We start from the raw sequence: 16325 nt of genomic DNA, 5'->3' as shown, positions 1-16325 counted from the left end.
TTCCACGGACTCCAATTCCTTCCTGGGAGTAAAAGCTCGGCTCGCGCACAGACAGTGCAAACACCGGGCAGGGAATACATACACTTCCCACGTGTTGCTCGTTTATGCAGTGGTTCCTCTATCTAGCAGAATTGAAGGTGCCATTATCTCCACAGAATATGGCAGTGGTGAAAGGTGTCAGCATTGCTCTAAACACATAGGGGCTTATTTACAAGGCCCTTGCGCCACTTTTGTGTCATTTTTAACATGGGAAAAGTGACGCAAAAGTGGCGCAAGGGCCTTGTAAATCTTCCCCATATTCTTCAAAACATAATTTATTTAAATATCACTGGCAGCAATGGAAAAAGTACACCATGGCGCTGTAAAAGGGCTGCAAGTTCTGCACCATATACCGCTCATAAACTCAAACATATCCAGCTTCTCTTAGGCAAAGAAATCAAATATCATTTACTTGACCCAAATCCACAATATGTACTCTCACGATATGTTATTTTGTGTAGTGCCTTTCTCTAGTAGATGCTTCTGTTTTCCTGCACCGGTAAACAAAATCAGTTATTCATATTTGTACAACTGTGTAATAGTTGTATATAAAATAAGATCAATCTTTATTATTTTTGCTGCATAGAATTTCGAAAAATTGGAGTAACATAGTGACTCATTTCAACATTTAGGGCCAGATTACGATCTAGTTAGGAAGGCCTCCAAACGGGTACCGGAACGTGCAAATTCGAATCAGAGCCTTTGTTTTGGACCGAGTCGTCACCCGGTCCGAACGACCAAATACGATGTGAAGATCTCGTCTGGGTCGACCAAATTGTTTCCGGAACTCAATCCTATCCGACCAACTTGTTCGCAGACGAATCGTGCAGCGCAATGGAGCCGGATACCGACCGAGCAAGTACGAAGCACTATTCTGTCATCTGTATCTCCTTGGTCTGAGTAAGATGAAATGGCTGTCGGAATTGGACTTCGGGGGCCGTAGCAGGCCCCCCTTTACCTGGAGCCCTTCGAATCAGCCAATGGGGGGGTGCCCATGGGTCCCCCACATTCCATGCATACACAGTGCGGCAGGCAACATGGCCTGCCACAGGGTGTACGCTTTTCCCCACCCACCCCTTTTTCCTATGGGAGCCTGTGTATGCGTCGGTACACAGGCTCCCATAGAGTTCAATGGGAGTCTGAGCGAACCGAGTCCGTCAGCATACGGCTGCATCGTACTCATTCGGTCTGAAACGCACAGCGCGATTCGCTTGGAAAGACCACAGAATCAGAGTCGTACGGAGGGCTTTCCTAGCGAGATCGTAATCGGACCCTTAAATGGTTTGCCAAGAAGTCTGAGGTGCAAATTAGCCTCACTGTGACAAGGGGCATAGATATCATTAGTTCAGCAAGTGCTGTGCCACCAGGATCAAGGGGAGCGAGGAAGGACTTCACCCTCATTAGCATAAATGTGCCTTTTCGCTGTTTTAAATAGCAAATCACATACCATTGTGCAAAGGAGCCTGCGTTGGGGCAGGCAGCCCATTGTACGCCGGTGCAGGGGAAAAGGACAGGATTGCGCCGTATCTTATAGATGCAACGCATTCCTGCCCTTTTCTTTTGCCGTAGGAAAGCGCAGCAGGAAGGCCTGCTGCGCTTCCCTACGGCAAAACTTCATAAATGAGGCCCACAGAGTTTAAATGACTGTGACAAGAAAGACGGACGAGAGACAGGTAATTGAGCTTATGATAGTGTAACACAGAGAACACAGTTTTTTACGTAAGGGTTATGTCTAGGGCAGTAAAAATAACAATCCAACCTTTATAGCTGAAACGAATATTTCATGTCAAGCAGCAAGTTGCTGCAGATTTAGTATAGATTTGGATGAAGCAAACGCTTACCATTCCCTGCGCTGGCTAAGAGAATTAAGTTAGAAGTCTAATTTCAGCATGTCCTCGGGTGTCCTCTCTGCTCCAGCTTGTTTCCCTATAAAAGCACGCCATTTGGCTAATGCAGCCTCGGAGGCGCCGAGAGCAAATGGTTCTTCTGTTCCCAAACTGCTCTTCAGAACACCACTTTCCCTGTATGTATAATACATGACTCGCCGAGATAGTCTGCATACGCAAAATGAGGTGTACAGGGCTTAGGAGAAAGAGGTTGCACAATTTACTGGCACTGCGGAAAGGAAAGTGGCCCTGTCACGTGATGTTTAAGGAAGTCCAATCGTACCTGTAACTGACACGTCAGCTTTGCCCGATGGGGCGCGAGAGTGTCACAAGTAGGTAAAATATCCTGGTGTTGTTCAATGCGTTTGCACAACAGGCATAATCATGAAATGTTCCTGACAAATATACTGACAAATTGAATATTTTTAGGCCCATTGAAGTGGTCGAATCTTAACAGACTTTAAAGACTAATTTTCAGAGTGTTGCACATCCGGTTGGTCCTCAGAGACCTCCTCAGACCTCCTTTGGGTCCTGAGAGAGTGTCTTAGACTTGAAGTCAGTCATCTCCAGATAGCTATCAGAGTCCATCATTTAACTGTTTGCGGCCCTTGGCTATCAAACATACTAGCTGACCCTTCAGTGTCCCTGTAAGGGTTCAAAAGATCCTTGGCATGCTCTCAGATACTAACAGGAGGCCATCAGGGACCCTCAGTCACACCCTGGATGCCCTGTGTCTGCTTTCAGACTTCAGCAGCCTATACTCAAACTTATCTCCAGCTCACCTTCAGACATTCTGTCCTGGCCCTCAGTGCTTGCCTACAGTGCACATAAAACTCAACCAGCCTTCACACATGCACTGCTGGCCATAGACCCCACCAGACATCTCTCAGAGACCTTCAACCTGCTTCCAAACGCCCTAAGCAGGCCATGGGAAGCACTGAGTCAGCCCTGAGAGACCCTCAGTTCCCAATCCACACCCCTGCCCACATTCAGACACCACAGGTCAGACCTAAGAGACCTACCAGTGGGTTTCCAAGCCAGGACACTAAGCAAGACTTCTTTCCACCGCTGCATTTGATATGTAGGTATTTATTTAGGCCACAATGGTGAAAATAAATGTGGCAAAATAACAAAAGGAATTTAGAGTAATTATACTAATAAATACACTTTCATACATATATGTTGACGAGGGAGAACTGTTTATTTTATCATAGATTGCACGTTACAAACTCTTTAACACCTTAGCTGTGGCCGTGCGGCGGTTCCGTGGAGTGGGCGGGGCCGCGTCGGCCGTTGGACGTTCGCAGCACCAGCAAGGTAGTGCTCGCGTTGGCCAAAGGCCGACGGCAGCAGGGAAGGGGTTAAACAGGAAAACAGCATTTATGCTTATACAAAGGTCTATCTAGTTGCATTTTATCTCAGGTCATTGATTTAACTTCTTGTATCCCGATTCTGCATGAATGCGTTTGTTTATAACTTCTACACAAGAAAAACCAGCATGGCAAAATGCATATATGCAGATCCGAATTGTGTAATATGCTATTTATCACCATTGTTGAGGGAGTGGCAGGCATTGTGAGCGGCTTAAGCCTTCACATCTTGTGATGTTTTTGTCCCCGACAACATTGGTAATAAAAAAAATACCCTTTACACATCTCTATATATATATATATATATATATCTCGCGTCCATGGGTTTACATGTGATCAAGGCCGAAACGGGTATTGACAGGTTGTGGGAGCACAGCAAGCAGTTGAAAATAAAAAAACAACTTAAATAACTGCAATTGGAGTTTGTGTGTCTCTCCATCGCCAGCCGGAGGTTGGGGAGACTTTGGATTTGGTAATATATATATATATATCTAGATAGATAGATAGATAGATAGATAGATAGATAGATAGATAGATAGATAGATAGATAGATAGATAGATAGATAGATAGATAGATAGATAGATAGATAGATAGATAGAGAGATAGATTATTTCGGAAACACAGGAACATAGCCTAACTGGGACAATCTTCCAAATGGTCAAACTCTACTAACCATACACAGCAATATAAATTCTGCAGCTCAGCTACTCCAGTGCTTAATTTGAGCCAGTGGTGTCTGGTGCTCAGCTCGGCACTTAATTGTCAACACCGGCACTTATGACACTCTGCTGCATGGTAGTGCTCTTTGTCTCATTTAGAGACGAGTACAGCAACAGTTGTTTATTAATTCAATGCGCTTTAAAAATGACTAAAACATGCTGCCAAAGCAATTCTTAGAGCTTTGGGGGGATGGAATAGTCAAAATTGTCACACTTGTAGGTGAGTGACGTTTAGTAGTTGTGTTGTTCCTGTTATTGGCAGCGTTGACAGCAGCAATGGGCGGTGCAAGCGAAAGCGACCTCCTAAAGAGGGCCCTGGCAATTCTATTTTTACAAATTAAGCACTGGCTACTACCACAGACAACACTGTCACATTCTTCTGCAAGAAGTTACAGAAGGCTTCAAGCAATTCAAAGGTACAGAAAAGAGTCAATGAAGGATGGCCATCCTTTCCAAAATAAGGCCTACAACTCTTATTCCAAGCCGTCAACTTGGCCCTAGCCTCAACCTACCCTTTGACATGAAGAGCCCAATACTACCTAAGCATGTGCTGAGGTTGCTGTTTACTTCGGTCACAAAATCATAAACAGCTTTCTGGAAGAAGGCTGATTCCTCTTGCCAAATCTTGATCCTAGCTAGTTTCTGAACCTGACTTATCTCTAAACGTGCCCTCCTAGGGCAAATTATAGTGAAAGCAGAATCAAGGCAACCCATAGTTTATAAAAATGATTATGAGTTTGCCAACAGTTCAAAAAATGTTCTTGTGCTTTTTCTGGTCCAGGAATAGATCAATATATTACTCATTATTATCTACACTTAAAACATTACCTTAATAGTTAAAGAAATGCTTATATTGCCGTTTGGTTAGGGTCCTAGTAGGAGCGTAACTATAGTTTCTTCTATTTGTTGAGAATAAAGAGATGTAGTTTGAATAATACTGATTCTTTGACTTGTGTACTTATTGTATTTCTTGTAATAGTGAAAATAACTCATCCTGCCATTCTCAGTCGGAATCATAATTCTGCTGCCTTAAGTGCGGGTTTAAGAACAGATAAGCTAAAATTAAACCAATCCAAGTAAATATATTGGCTTTTGCAGGCCTGTTTTTTGCTGAAGGAACTAAATTCTCAGATATCTGAGAATTATGTCTTTGGTAAGTTGCGAGAGGGTGCCGTAGTGTACAACAAGCGCCAAACCTCTGAGAGTGGGAGTCAGGGAAGAGGCTCAATGTATAGTAAGAACTTTATATGAAATTATGGTTGGATGGAAATGAGATGGAATGGGGTTGGGTTTGAAATAAAATAGTGAATTGGTTGCTCTAAATCAAAGGTAGAATCGATTTGAAAGCAACCTGAGCATAAGTGTAGCAAACCAGATGCTGTGTATAGTCTGTGCTATGCGTATATAAATTCACAAGCAGAGAATGGTGGAATAGGTGTAGCTTGACAATCATTCTTAGGCCCATAGGTGAGCTGATAGGTGAATGTTCTACCTGGATATTAGAGGTAACAGTCATTATCACCTCAGAAGTAGACAAAGAGGAAAGGCTGGAGTTCTAAAAGTTTGTAATTTATGGGACAATGCCTATCACATTGCTTGTGATATGGCCCATTACACAATATGTTAGTGATATGACCTGTGCAGCGGTTTCTTTCCCTTATTATTACTACAAATAATCCCAGCTTATACAATGTGGTTCACTTAGCGCCAGATATTAACCTTCCTGTTTTATTTCTTATTAGTGCTATTGGTTAAACAAGAGATCGGGTCTCACTCGCTCAGCAATGGGTCGAGGTTGGGTTGACATAAAATCTTTAGAAAACTCCAGTGGTACTTATCATAATATGTATGCCGCTACACAAACTCGAGTTTTACCCACATTACTCTCACCATATGAACACGGTGCTTCCGCTTTACCAAAGGGGAATCTTATACCACCGGTGTCCCATTTGGTATACACTACCCTGATTGACAAACACATCAACATCAACATTTTAACATAAGGTGCTCAGTGGTGGTCAATGAACAATTATTCAAATCTGTTTTTCAGAAGAACTATTCTTCCTTTTATTTTAACTTTAGCCATGCAGCTGGACAAGAAACAATACAACTCCAGGCTCAAATCTATTTAAAACCTTGACCGCGGCGCGAATTGTGCCGCGGTGCTGGTGATTTATTGAGTGGGTGGGGTTCGGACGCCCCCGGCCGTCCTCCGTGCACGCCCACTGTGACGTCGGACAGCCGGGGGCCGTCCGACGCATGGAAGGGGTTAAAAATGTTATTCCTCTCACCTGGTGTTAGACTTGGCATCCTTGGAGTGGTTTCCCCAGACTTTTTGCCTCTACCTCCTGTATGTTTGACTGTGTGCTGGATTTAGTTTTTGCTGGGTTAGGTGCTTTGGGCACTTTGCCACTGCTGATCACTGTTAAAGTGCAAGTGCTCCCTGTGTAAATTGCAATTATGTTTGGTTGTCCATTATTGGCATATTTTATTTACTGGTAAGTCCCTAGTAAAGTGCAGTGAGTGTGCCCAGGGCCTGTTAATCAAATGCTACTAATAGGTCTGTAGCACACCCTGTACATGGCAGCCTTACATTCAAGCAAATGTAAGGCCAATTGTTCCTTCCTCAATAGTTTTGGAATATGTATTTATACATGAGATTATTATATGCTTGTAATATCTATGGGCCCGATTCACAGAATGAACTTAAGACTAAATCCTAAACTTACTACCATTTGGTATTCACAGAATGCATTTACTACTTCTGGCATTCGCAGAATGAACTTACTACTTTTGGTATTCACAGAACAGACTTACGACTACTAACTTTACGTCCGCACTCGGGCCGTAATTTCCGCAACCGGGCTGGAATTTACGGCTCTGCAGCAGAATTTACGATTCCGGTCTGCAATTTCCGACATTGTGCCGTAGTTTACGATTCCGGGCTGGAAAATACAATTCCGGGCCGGAAGATACAAATTTTGGCAGTTGGTCATGTTATCTATAATTGACGGTGGATGATAGAATATCATCACCTAACCAAGCGCACAGCTGTGCGCTTGGTTAGGTGATGATATTCTATCATCCACCGTCAATTATAGATATTTCAGAACTAGGGACAGGCAGCCCTACGATACCAAACAGCACGCCATAACACGAGGAATGGAGACTTTCATTTGATAAATTTAAACTATCACAAAAAAAGGAAAAGAAAGGAGTGCCAGTGGCCAAACCCATCACCAATATAGAACAGTTGGTCATGTTAGCCAAGGGTAAACACCTGTCCAAGTGCCTACCATACCCCCTCATGGATCAGCTGACACACTGCAGCCAACCCCAACCCTGCAGCATGTATGAATTCAGAGCAGACACAAACAAACCCTTTCAGGATGTCTTGAATGTGTTTGTAGCACTGCCCTTTGCCATGCGGCAAAACTACATGAGGAGGAGGAGGAGAGCAGAGAGGATCGTCAGACAGAGGATCAACCTATTTGAAATGTCCAGCCAGGATGTAAGGGCCAGGTACCGTTTCCCTCCAGAAGTCATCTTGGATATGGTATGTGAGTGGGAGCAGGAACTTGACTCTGTGACCTGCTGCTCACATGCAATACCAGCATATCTCAAGATCCTTTCTGCTCTCCACTTCTTTGCTACTGGGTCCTTCCAAAGGGTCTCCAGTGACCATGTGGGCATTTCCCAGGCGAGCCAGTCACGGCGCCTGCACCAGGTACTGAGATCCATCACTGCTAGAGCCCCCAACTACATATAAATGCCACATACACTGGCCATGAGACAAACGGCAGCAAGAGATTTTTATCTCCTTGCACAATTTCCACTTGTGCTGGGTGCAATTGATTGCACCCTTGGGGCCCTTCAGCCACCCTGCCACATTGCACACATCTTCTGCAACAGACACAGATGGTATTCCATCAATGTGCAAGCTGTCTTTGATGCCAGTGGGAGGTTCATCAATGTGCATGCAGTGTTCCCAGGCAGTACCCGTGACAGCTTCATATACCGCATGTCACCTCTTGCCCGGCGTATGGCTGCTGGAGTATTTGGCAACATGTGGCTACTGGGTAAGTACCAAGCACTAAAAATTAGTGATATGTGTAATTGAAATGTCTGAATGCCCCCCAATAGTAACAATTGTACAATAAGAATCATGGCCCAACACACACTGCATGTACGAACATATAGATCATGTTCTGTGCAAGTCAAAGAGGGAAATGTTAACAACTGCCCTTTCTACCCTCCTCAGGCGACGCTGGGTATGCACTCTCCCCACATCTCCTCACCCCTTACAGGCGTGCAGACACTGTACCTCAGCGTAGGTACAATAGGGCACACATATGTACTCGAGCCATCATAGAGCGCACTTTTGGTCTGTTGAAGTTGCGATTCTGATGTCTCGACCGTACAGGGGGTGTGCTTTTGTACTCCCCAGAAGTCGTGTGCAAGATCATATTAACCTGTAGTGTTTTGCACAACATTGCTTTAACGCATGGCTTACACATGCCTCTGGAACCTCGGCTAGCTCTGAATGTGGGAAACCGGGCCATTGCACATGACCGACGTCAGGGCATGCAAGTCAGTGATAAGCTCGTTGCCACGTTTTTCACATGAGCAACCTGTAGTGTCACGGACAACATGTGGTTTGCTGTCTGTTGTCAGTTATGAAACTTGGATAGACACGACAGTGTCAATAAATCCCACCCTGAGACGACTTTGCAAGCCACACTAACTGCATGCAAATCACAGCCGCTGACAGTAGTCAAAAGGTGGAGTGTGCCTCAGGTAATGTGCCCATGTCAGCTATCAGTGTAGTGGACATCCCTAAAACCAACTATTCACACTGATGACAAACAATACATGTCCTGAGAGACATACCTGGACCTCATGAGGATGGGTCACCAAATCACAAAAGGGTGCATACTCAGGCCTGTGACCTCAACAGATTTGACTCCCCCACAAATGATGGGCCCAGAATGTGAGTGATGATGTCATGGGAGAATCAGGCACCATGGGGCAGATTTACAATAACTGGTGCATCCCTGCATATCAGCAGGGATGCCCCAGTTATTGTGCGTCACAGCAGACACCCCTAGCGCCATCATGGATGCGCCACATTTACAATGTGGCGCGCCATGGGGCAATTATAGACAGAAGCATGACACATCTGCTGCCATTAAGGTAAAGCACCGCTGGAATTGCGTCGCAAGCGCAACCCAGCTCCAGCAAGGCTAGCTGTGACCCTTTGCCTAACATGCTGCATCAATCCTTCCGCCTTCTACAAGCAGGCGCAGGGTTCTGACGCAGCATGGCCATTAAAGTGACTGAGTGAAATCGTATAGATTTCACTCAGCCACTTTTAGTAGGCGTTCCTGTGCTGGAACGCCCCCTCCACCCGCGCAGGAACACCCAACTGTGGCGCAGGGCTTTACATCATGACACATTTCCCAGATGCGTCACGTTGAAAATACCCCACAGCATGGCGTTGGCTTTGCGCTGCCGCTGCGTCACAAAAGTGATGCAACTGTGGCGTAAATGTGGCATACGGGGTTCGTAAATCTGCCCCAATGTGTCTGTGACATATCCACACTGCTCCACACCAATGTTACGTAACACATCACACAATTCTGATAATGAGCACTCAATATGGACTACATGTCCCATAATGCAAAGTATGAGAAAATGAAACTGGGGTTTGATGTTGTGTCAGCCCCCCCTGTCTGTGCAGAAATGTCATGAAATGGTCTGTTCCCCCTTTTGTTACATATTCATGATTCACACCTGCACTGTCATTTCACTTTTTCCTACAACACAACAGCAGGATGGCAGTGGATTTGATTACTGATTATGAATGGACCAGGATGAATACAAAATGGCTGCCTACTACTTCCTGTGATGTATTTCCTGTCTCCCACTTCCTGTATAACATCTCCTGTATGATATAATGTGTTCCGGGTACTTTTCGGAGGTTACGGCCCAAAATCATAAGTTCGGGTGTCGCGGCGTAATGCGCGTGCGCGTAAACGACGCTCCGGATCCGGATCCGGATCCGGAAACTACGTTTTCGGGCCGCTAATTCTGAAAATAAACTGGAACACATCATTTCATATAGGCAATGTTATACAGGAAGTGGGAGACAGGAAATACATCACAGGAAGTAGTTGGCAGCCATTTTGTGTTCATTCTGAGTCAACCTCTATCACTGATCGGATCCTCAGGCATCCTGCTGCTCTCATCAAACTTATTTCCCCATAATGGCTGAGGAGTATGAGGAGAGAGCACCCCGTTTCTCAGAAAGGGAATTGGACATCTTGGTGGAGGGGATGCTGAAGAAATGTCCTCAGCTATATGGGGACCCTGAGCACCAGCTGAGCACTGCAGCCCGGGCCAGGATATGGGCCAACATCGCCGAGCGCTGCAGTACAGTGGGAGTGTCCACCAGGAGTGCTAGGGCGTGCCGTAAGCGCTGGGAGGACCTAACGCGCTGGGCCCGTCACAAGGCTACGGAGCTGGCTGGCCTGTCTTCCCAGCATCATGTGCATCGCCCTCGCCTCTCCCCACTGTACAGGAGTGTCCTGCAAGCAGCTTGACCAACCCTCCATATGCTGGAGGAGCATGAGCAGCAAGGACCTAGTAAGTGCATCATATGCAATATGTGTCTGGGAGTATGATGTGTGTGAAACAGTGCTGTACCATTGTGTGTCCCATGCCTCCATTCAACAATTCCGTGTCCAAGCAGCAGTCACCAAGATTAAACAAGCATTTACAATGCAATGGTTTTGCCTTTGTTAAAGTTAGAGCTATTGGCATTGCTCTTGACATTATTTTTATTTATGTTTTTTTAACATAAATAAATGGCATTGTCATTTACAATGCCACTAGCTTTATCTCTCGCAAATGACACACAGAGCCCCCCCACACACACACCCACACAAAGCTTCCCACACACACAGCCACACAAAGCTTCCCACACACACAGCCACACAAAGCTTCCCACACACACAGCCACACAAAGCTTCCCACACACACAGCCACACAGAGCCCTCCACACACACCCACACAGAGCCTTCCACACACACCTACACAGCACAAGCAGGCAACAGGGGCACAAGCAGGCAACAGGGGCACACGGAGGCACAAGCAGGCAACAGGGGCACACGGAGGCACAAGCAGGCAACAGGGGCACAAGCAGGCAACAGGGACACATTAGAGTAAAGAGCGTTTGTAGGGTCCTCAAAGTAAATTCCGACTGGCGATGTATGGTGTTCCTGCTCATGAAAAAAAGCTGTTGCTTAAGAGAAACTGCCTTTACACTACGGCCGTTACCCTGTAATACCTTTATCACACATCCGTTACAATGCATATGCCTTTACCAGACTATTTTACAGCACATATGCCTTTACCATGAAAATGAAGAAAAAAAGTGTATGCATTATATATATGTGTGTATAGATCCATATAGTGGCTAGGAGATTCATATCTCAAATGCAGCTCTGGGCTCAAACGATCCAGAAAAATACGCACTCAGTCATGTGCAGTAGAACACTTATTGCGTAAAATTTGAATGTAAATCCAGCATATTGCAGCTTCTTGCCAGACGGCTGAGACCCACGGAGAAGGAGACCCGACACGAGGGAAGGAGGAGGCGCACGGGGCTGCACGGGACAGAGGCGCAGGGGACATGGTGACTTCTACTACGGGGGGAGGGGCGGACACCGACAATGTGTCCCGACGCCCCTCTCCCCTTGCAGGCACTCACCGGGTCCGGCGGCTGCTGGACGAGAGCTCCCGCTCCTCGGGACTCTCCGGGGCCGCGGAGGGACGTTCTCTTTTCCCCGGGGCTCCTCCTGTGCAAGCAGATAGACTCACCTGCACCTTGCCACGGCGGCACTTCTCCGGTCTCCCTTTTCGGCATGGGAGACCGGCAACATCGACGGCGGCAATCTCGCTGGCACTTCTCCGGTCTCCCTCTTTGGCATGGGAGACCGGCAACGTCCTCCGCATCTCCCGGGGCTCCCTCCAGGCCACGGGAGCCCCGCGGGCGCCGCCATACTTCTTGCCGTCTTCCTTCTTCCCCCGGGCTGCGGGGGGCGGGCACTTCCGGCCGGCCGCGCTAGGATTGGCCGGCCGGCCGGTCACTTCCGGGTCGCCGCGGGCAGCGCGGCGGCCCGTCTCTAGCTCAGGCAGGCGAGCGGCGAAGTTTCCCGAGGAGTGGGCTCCCTCGTGGACCAGCAGTGACGTCCACGCAGCTTCACCAATCAGGAGCAGGATAGTCACTGGTGCCGGCAATGCCGGACCAGATTCGGGGGCGTTCCCGGCTTTCGGCTGACGTCGCGTGACGTCGGCAAAAGCCAAAGAATCTCGGGAACGCCCCCGAATCTGGTCCGGCATTGACGGACAGGCCCCTCGTCCAATGGCTAGGCTCCATTTATGGAGCCAGCCAATAAATGACGAGGGCCGACCCAAACCCCACTACAGTTCTCATCAGGTTTTCGCCTGCGCGAAAAAGATGCGCAGAGCGCATCTTTTCGCCAGGCAAAACCTAAAAAGCACACTGTGGCATATGGACTATAGAGGGCAGAGTGCTTTTGGGAGTTGTAGTTTCTTCATGACAACTGGGTAAATGTGCCACACTCATGCATTCATATTGAATTCTGCTCTGCCAGCACCACTACCATTGAACCAAGTAAATCATAACTGATGTGTGCATTGGATGAGCTATGGTACAGAGACTGTCCAGTGTGCGCATGGCAGGCCATAGGGTATTGGATGTTGTGATTTCCATTGCACCTGTAGAGTTGGGTTCCAATTGAGACAGATCATCATGTGCCATGGAGTCAAGACAGACTTTGAAATCCTTGCATCACTCTTAAGTTTTCCTAAATTTGCAAGGTGTGTCCACTGACAGACGTCTCATTCTCAGTGGCCTGTATTACATTTTACTTGGACAGGTAGCTGTCACAACCACCCACCACTGTTCACCGGTGTACTGCACTACCTTTTAAGTCAACAAAGCCAGTATGTGGCACTAGATTGTCCGATGATGTGTGGGGACTGCAAAAGGTTAGACTCACAATGTAGCTAGAGGAGTAGTCCAGACCCTATGTGGATTTGTGACCCACATTTGGCTTGTCCCATACAATGCTACAAAGCAGATGACACTTGTCCAGACGTTAAATAGCTGCAAATCCATATCAATGGCCAAATTCTATTAAATCTGGACTCTTCATGTTCTCCTTTGGTGGACTGGTTTTTGAACTGGCACATGTAGCAGTGACAGGACACACAGATCACAAGAATGCCAAGGTTGAGGTTTGGCCAATATAGTTGCGTAAGCCACAATAATACACACACGATGTCCATGTACCAATACAGTTGCGTAAGCCACAATAATACACACAAGATGTCCATGTAAAACTCAATTCAGTATATGACAGTGAACATACATGTAATGTAAGTTCACAAACAGAATGGGGGTTGAGAGCACACTGCCTCACAGTCCCAGCACAGTTCGCCCCTTTGCATCCAGGTAAATGCAGTACACAATTCAAACTTACTTCAAAATTATCTGGAGTTTTTCATCAAAGTTGGTGCAGACATTGCTGTATATCTCTAGACATGTGTTTCTGGATTGAGCCCTTCATCAGTAGAGAGCAGCAGTTTTAGAGAGCAAAGAAAAATCATCTGGGGTTGCTGTGTGCCAGTGAGTGGTACTGTGACCTGAGAGGAACTTGGCAGCATTTCCAGCAACCCCAGATGAATTTGAAGTAAGTTTGAACTGTGTACTGCATTTACCAGGATGCAAAGAGGCGAACAGTGCTGGGACTGTGAGGCAGTGTGCTCCCAACCCCCATTAAGTTCATAAAGACTGAGGGGCAGTATTACAAGGCACTTGTGCCTCTTTTACACCGCCATTGGGCCACTTTTGTGACGCAGCGGCGGAGCAAACAAAGCACCATGCTGCTGGGTAATTACAATGTGACGCATCTGGTGCAGGAACACCTCCTAAAAGTGGCTGAGTGAAATCTACAAGATTTCACTCAGTCACTTTTAGGGCCATGCTGCGCCAAAACTCTGCGCCTGCTTGAAGCAGGCTTAAGGATTGACGCAGCATGTTAGCGATCGTGCACCCCCGAGCCTTGCTGGAGTGGGGTCGCACTTGCCACGCCACTCCAGCAAAGTGCCGCTATTCTACCGGGGATGCGTCACACATCTGCCCACCCAAGCGCCACGGTGTGCTACATTGTAAATGCGGCACATCAGGGGTGGCGCACGGGTGGGCAGATGCGTCGCAACTCTTCTGGCACACCTCTGCTGATTAGCAGAGATGCGCCAGAAGTTGTAAATCGGCCCCTGACAACTGTAGAGTGTGATCAGAGGAGAACAAAATCTGACCTTGGCTCATCTATGTATGTGTATCGTCCTGCATCAAACAACCACCACATCAGGATTTTGCTTACACTTCTGTAGGCAAGTCCGGACCAGGAGGACATCAGTTCGCCGGCGGCTACACCCTCTTTCCACCAGCGATGAAGAAGAGGGGGAGGAGGGGACCTCAACATCTGCAGGCCAGGGGGTTGCACCCACCCGGGATGAGGAAGGACACGACTCTGGTACTACATCCCGGGTGGAGGCTGTAGACATTGTAGGGGGGAGGACCGGACACCTCGGACCATGATGTGGTGGAGAACCACTCACCCACATACTCATCACCAGTGGCTCACAAAGAGGTGTCCCCAGGGCGGGCCAATATTCAATATGGGCCTGCCATCTGCCCCTCCCTACCTCTAGAGTCCCCCATGCCATCGGGGGCTCCAGATCAATCCCCTGAACCCTGTCCCCCTCCTCGTAGCCGCCAAGCCGAACACATCAGCTCGGGACCTGAGGCACCACATCCCTTCTGTCCCCCCCGACCCCTCCCGGTGTTGTTCCTCCTATGGCTGTGCCAGGGGACTTGAGTTGGATGGTCGAGGGTCAACCTGACTTGTCCGCTCACATCTTGCTACAAGTGTGTCTCGAGATATGCACGATGCGAGCGGACCTTGTCCGATCTATGGACAACCTCAGCACCCACATCTAGTCCCTGAGCACAGCCATGTCGTCTTTTGTCTCCTAAATCCCTTCCCATACCCCTGTCCGAGATCCCACACTGTTTCCCCCCGTACTCCTCGTCTATCACGTACCCATGTGGTGCCTGTTCCTGCACCAGCCAGCCGTGTGGATGTGTCCGACCCTGAGGATCTAGACATTGTGGTCCTGGAGGATGACCAGAAGGACACTTGACTTTTGGACTGAGACATTGTTCTGGACGAAGATGTATTTTTCCCCTTGTTAATAGACTGGTTTCCCTGACGCTCCCGGACGCATTATATTTGTTTTGACCCACCCCAATCCAAGTTCCCTTCTCCTTCTGCATTAAGATCATCATTTGTTTTCCTTTCTCCCTTCCAAACGGATGGTTAGTTTTTGTTCCTACATAAATATCTTTGAGGAATTCTACTTTGTTTAACTTGTTTGACTTCATTTTGAATGTCTGTTTCCAAACCTTGTCATCATCTCCAAAGCAATGTATGTTCTTAAGAGCAACTTTTGTACTTTGATGGACTTAGTTATTCTTCTTTATCTATAGGAGCTGATGTTTTGTTATGAACTGATTTGCTGATTAATTTACACATCTGTTCGTGACACTTTTGCTTATAATTAACTATTTGTTGTATCCCCTTTAATTGATTTCTGACATATAAAATACAATATATTTTCATATAAAAAGGATCTTCCGTGTGCTTCTTCTATCCTTATCATTGTGATTAATATCAATATTTATTATGGTTTATCCTATGGATACATTGGAGTTAGATTGTTGACAACCAACTCTAAGATTCACGCTAGCAAATCAACTGAATTAGTATACAAATAAAATCCCTTGTAGTCAATCCCTACCCTATACTGTTTCCAAATATGGACCCATATTTTGTGAGTCATATGCCATGCACACAATAACGTGTTGCTATGATGTGTTACACTTGTAACTGTCTCACACACACACACACATGCCTACATCGTTAGACAGGACATGATACACAACAGGATATTACTTTTGTAGATCTTTATTTTCACTATACACCTAAGGACCGCAAGACAAATTGGCCACGTGAATGTTACTGGCGATCATGTTTGCGTCTCCGCAATAGTGGTGGTGATGAACGCGGTGAGGGGTCAGGTTGAGCTTGTCGCCTTCGTGTATGTGTGTGTTGTACAGGGTGATCAAGAGGTTCAGGTACAGATGGTGTCTGCACAT

The 16325-nt window shown here is 46.9% G+C and overlaps 1 protein-coding gene across 1 annotated transcript in view; it reads right to left on the bottom strand.

The window, feature by feature from the left end:
- FRMD3 (FERM domain containing 3) overlaps positions 1-16325 on the bottom strand; it is a 669011-nt gene that overhangs the window by 283599 nt on the left and 369087 nt on the right. The window lies entirely within an intron of this gene.

Source organism: Lissotriton helveticus, chromosome 2_1, assembly GCF_964261635.1.
Source record: "Lissotriton helveticus chromosome 2_1, aLisHel1.1, whole genome shotgun sequence".
NCBI lineage: Eukaryota > Metazoa > Chordata > Amphibia > Caudata > Salamandridae > Lissotriton > Lissotriton helveticus.
Note: the sequence above shows the minus strand (reverse complement) of the source record. Positions and strands in the feature narration are given on the sequence as shown.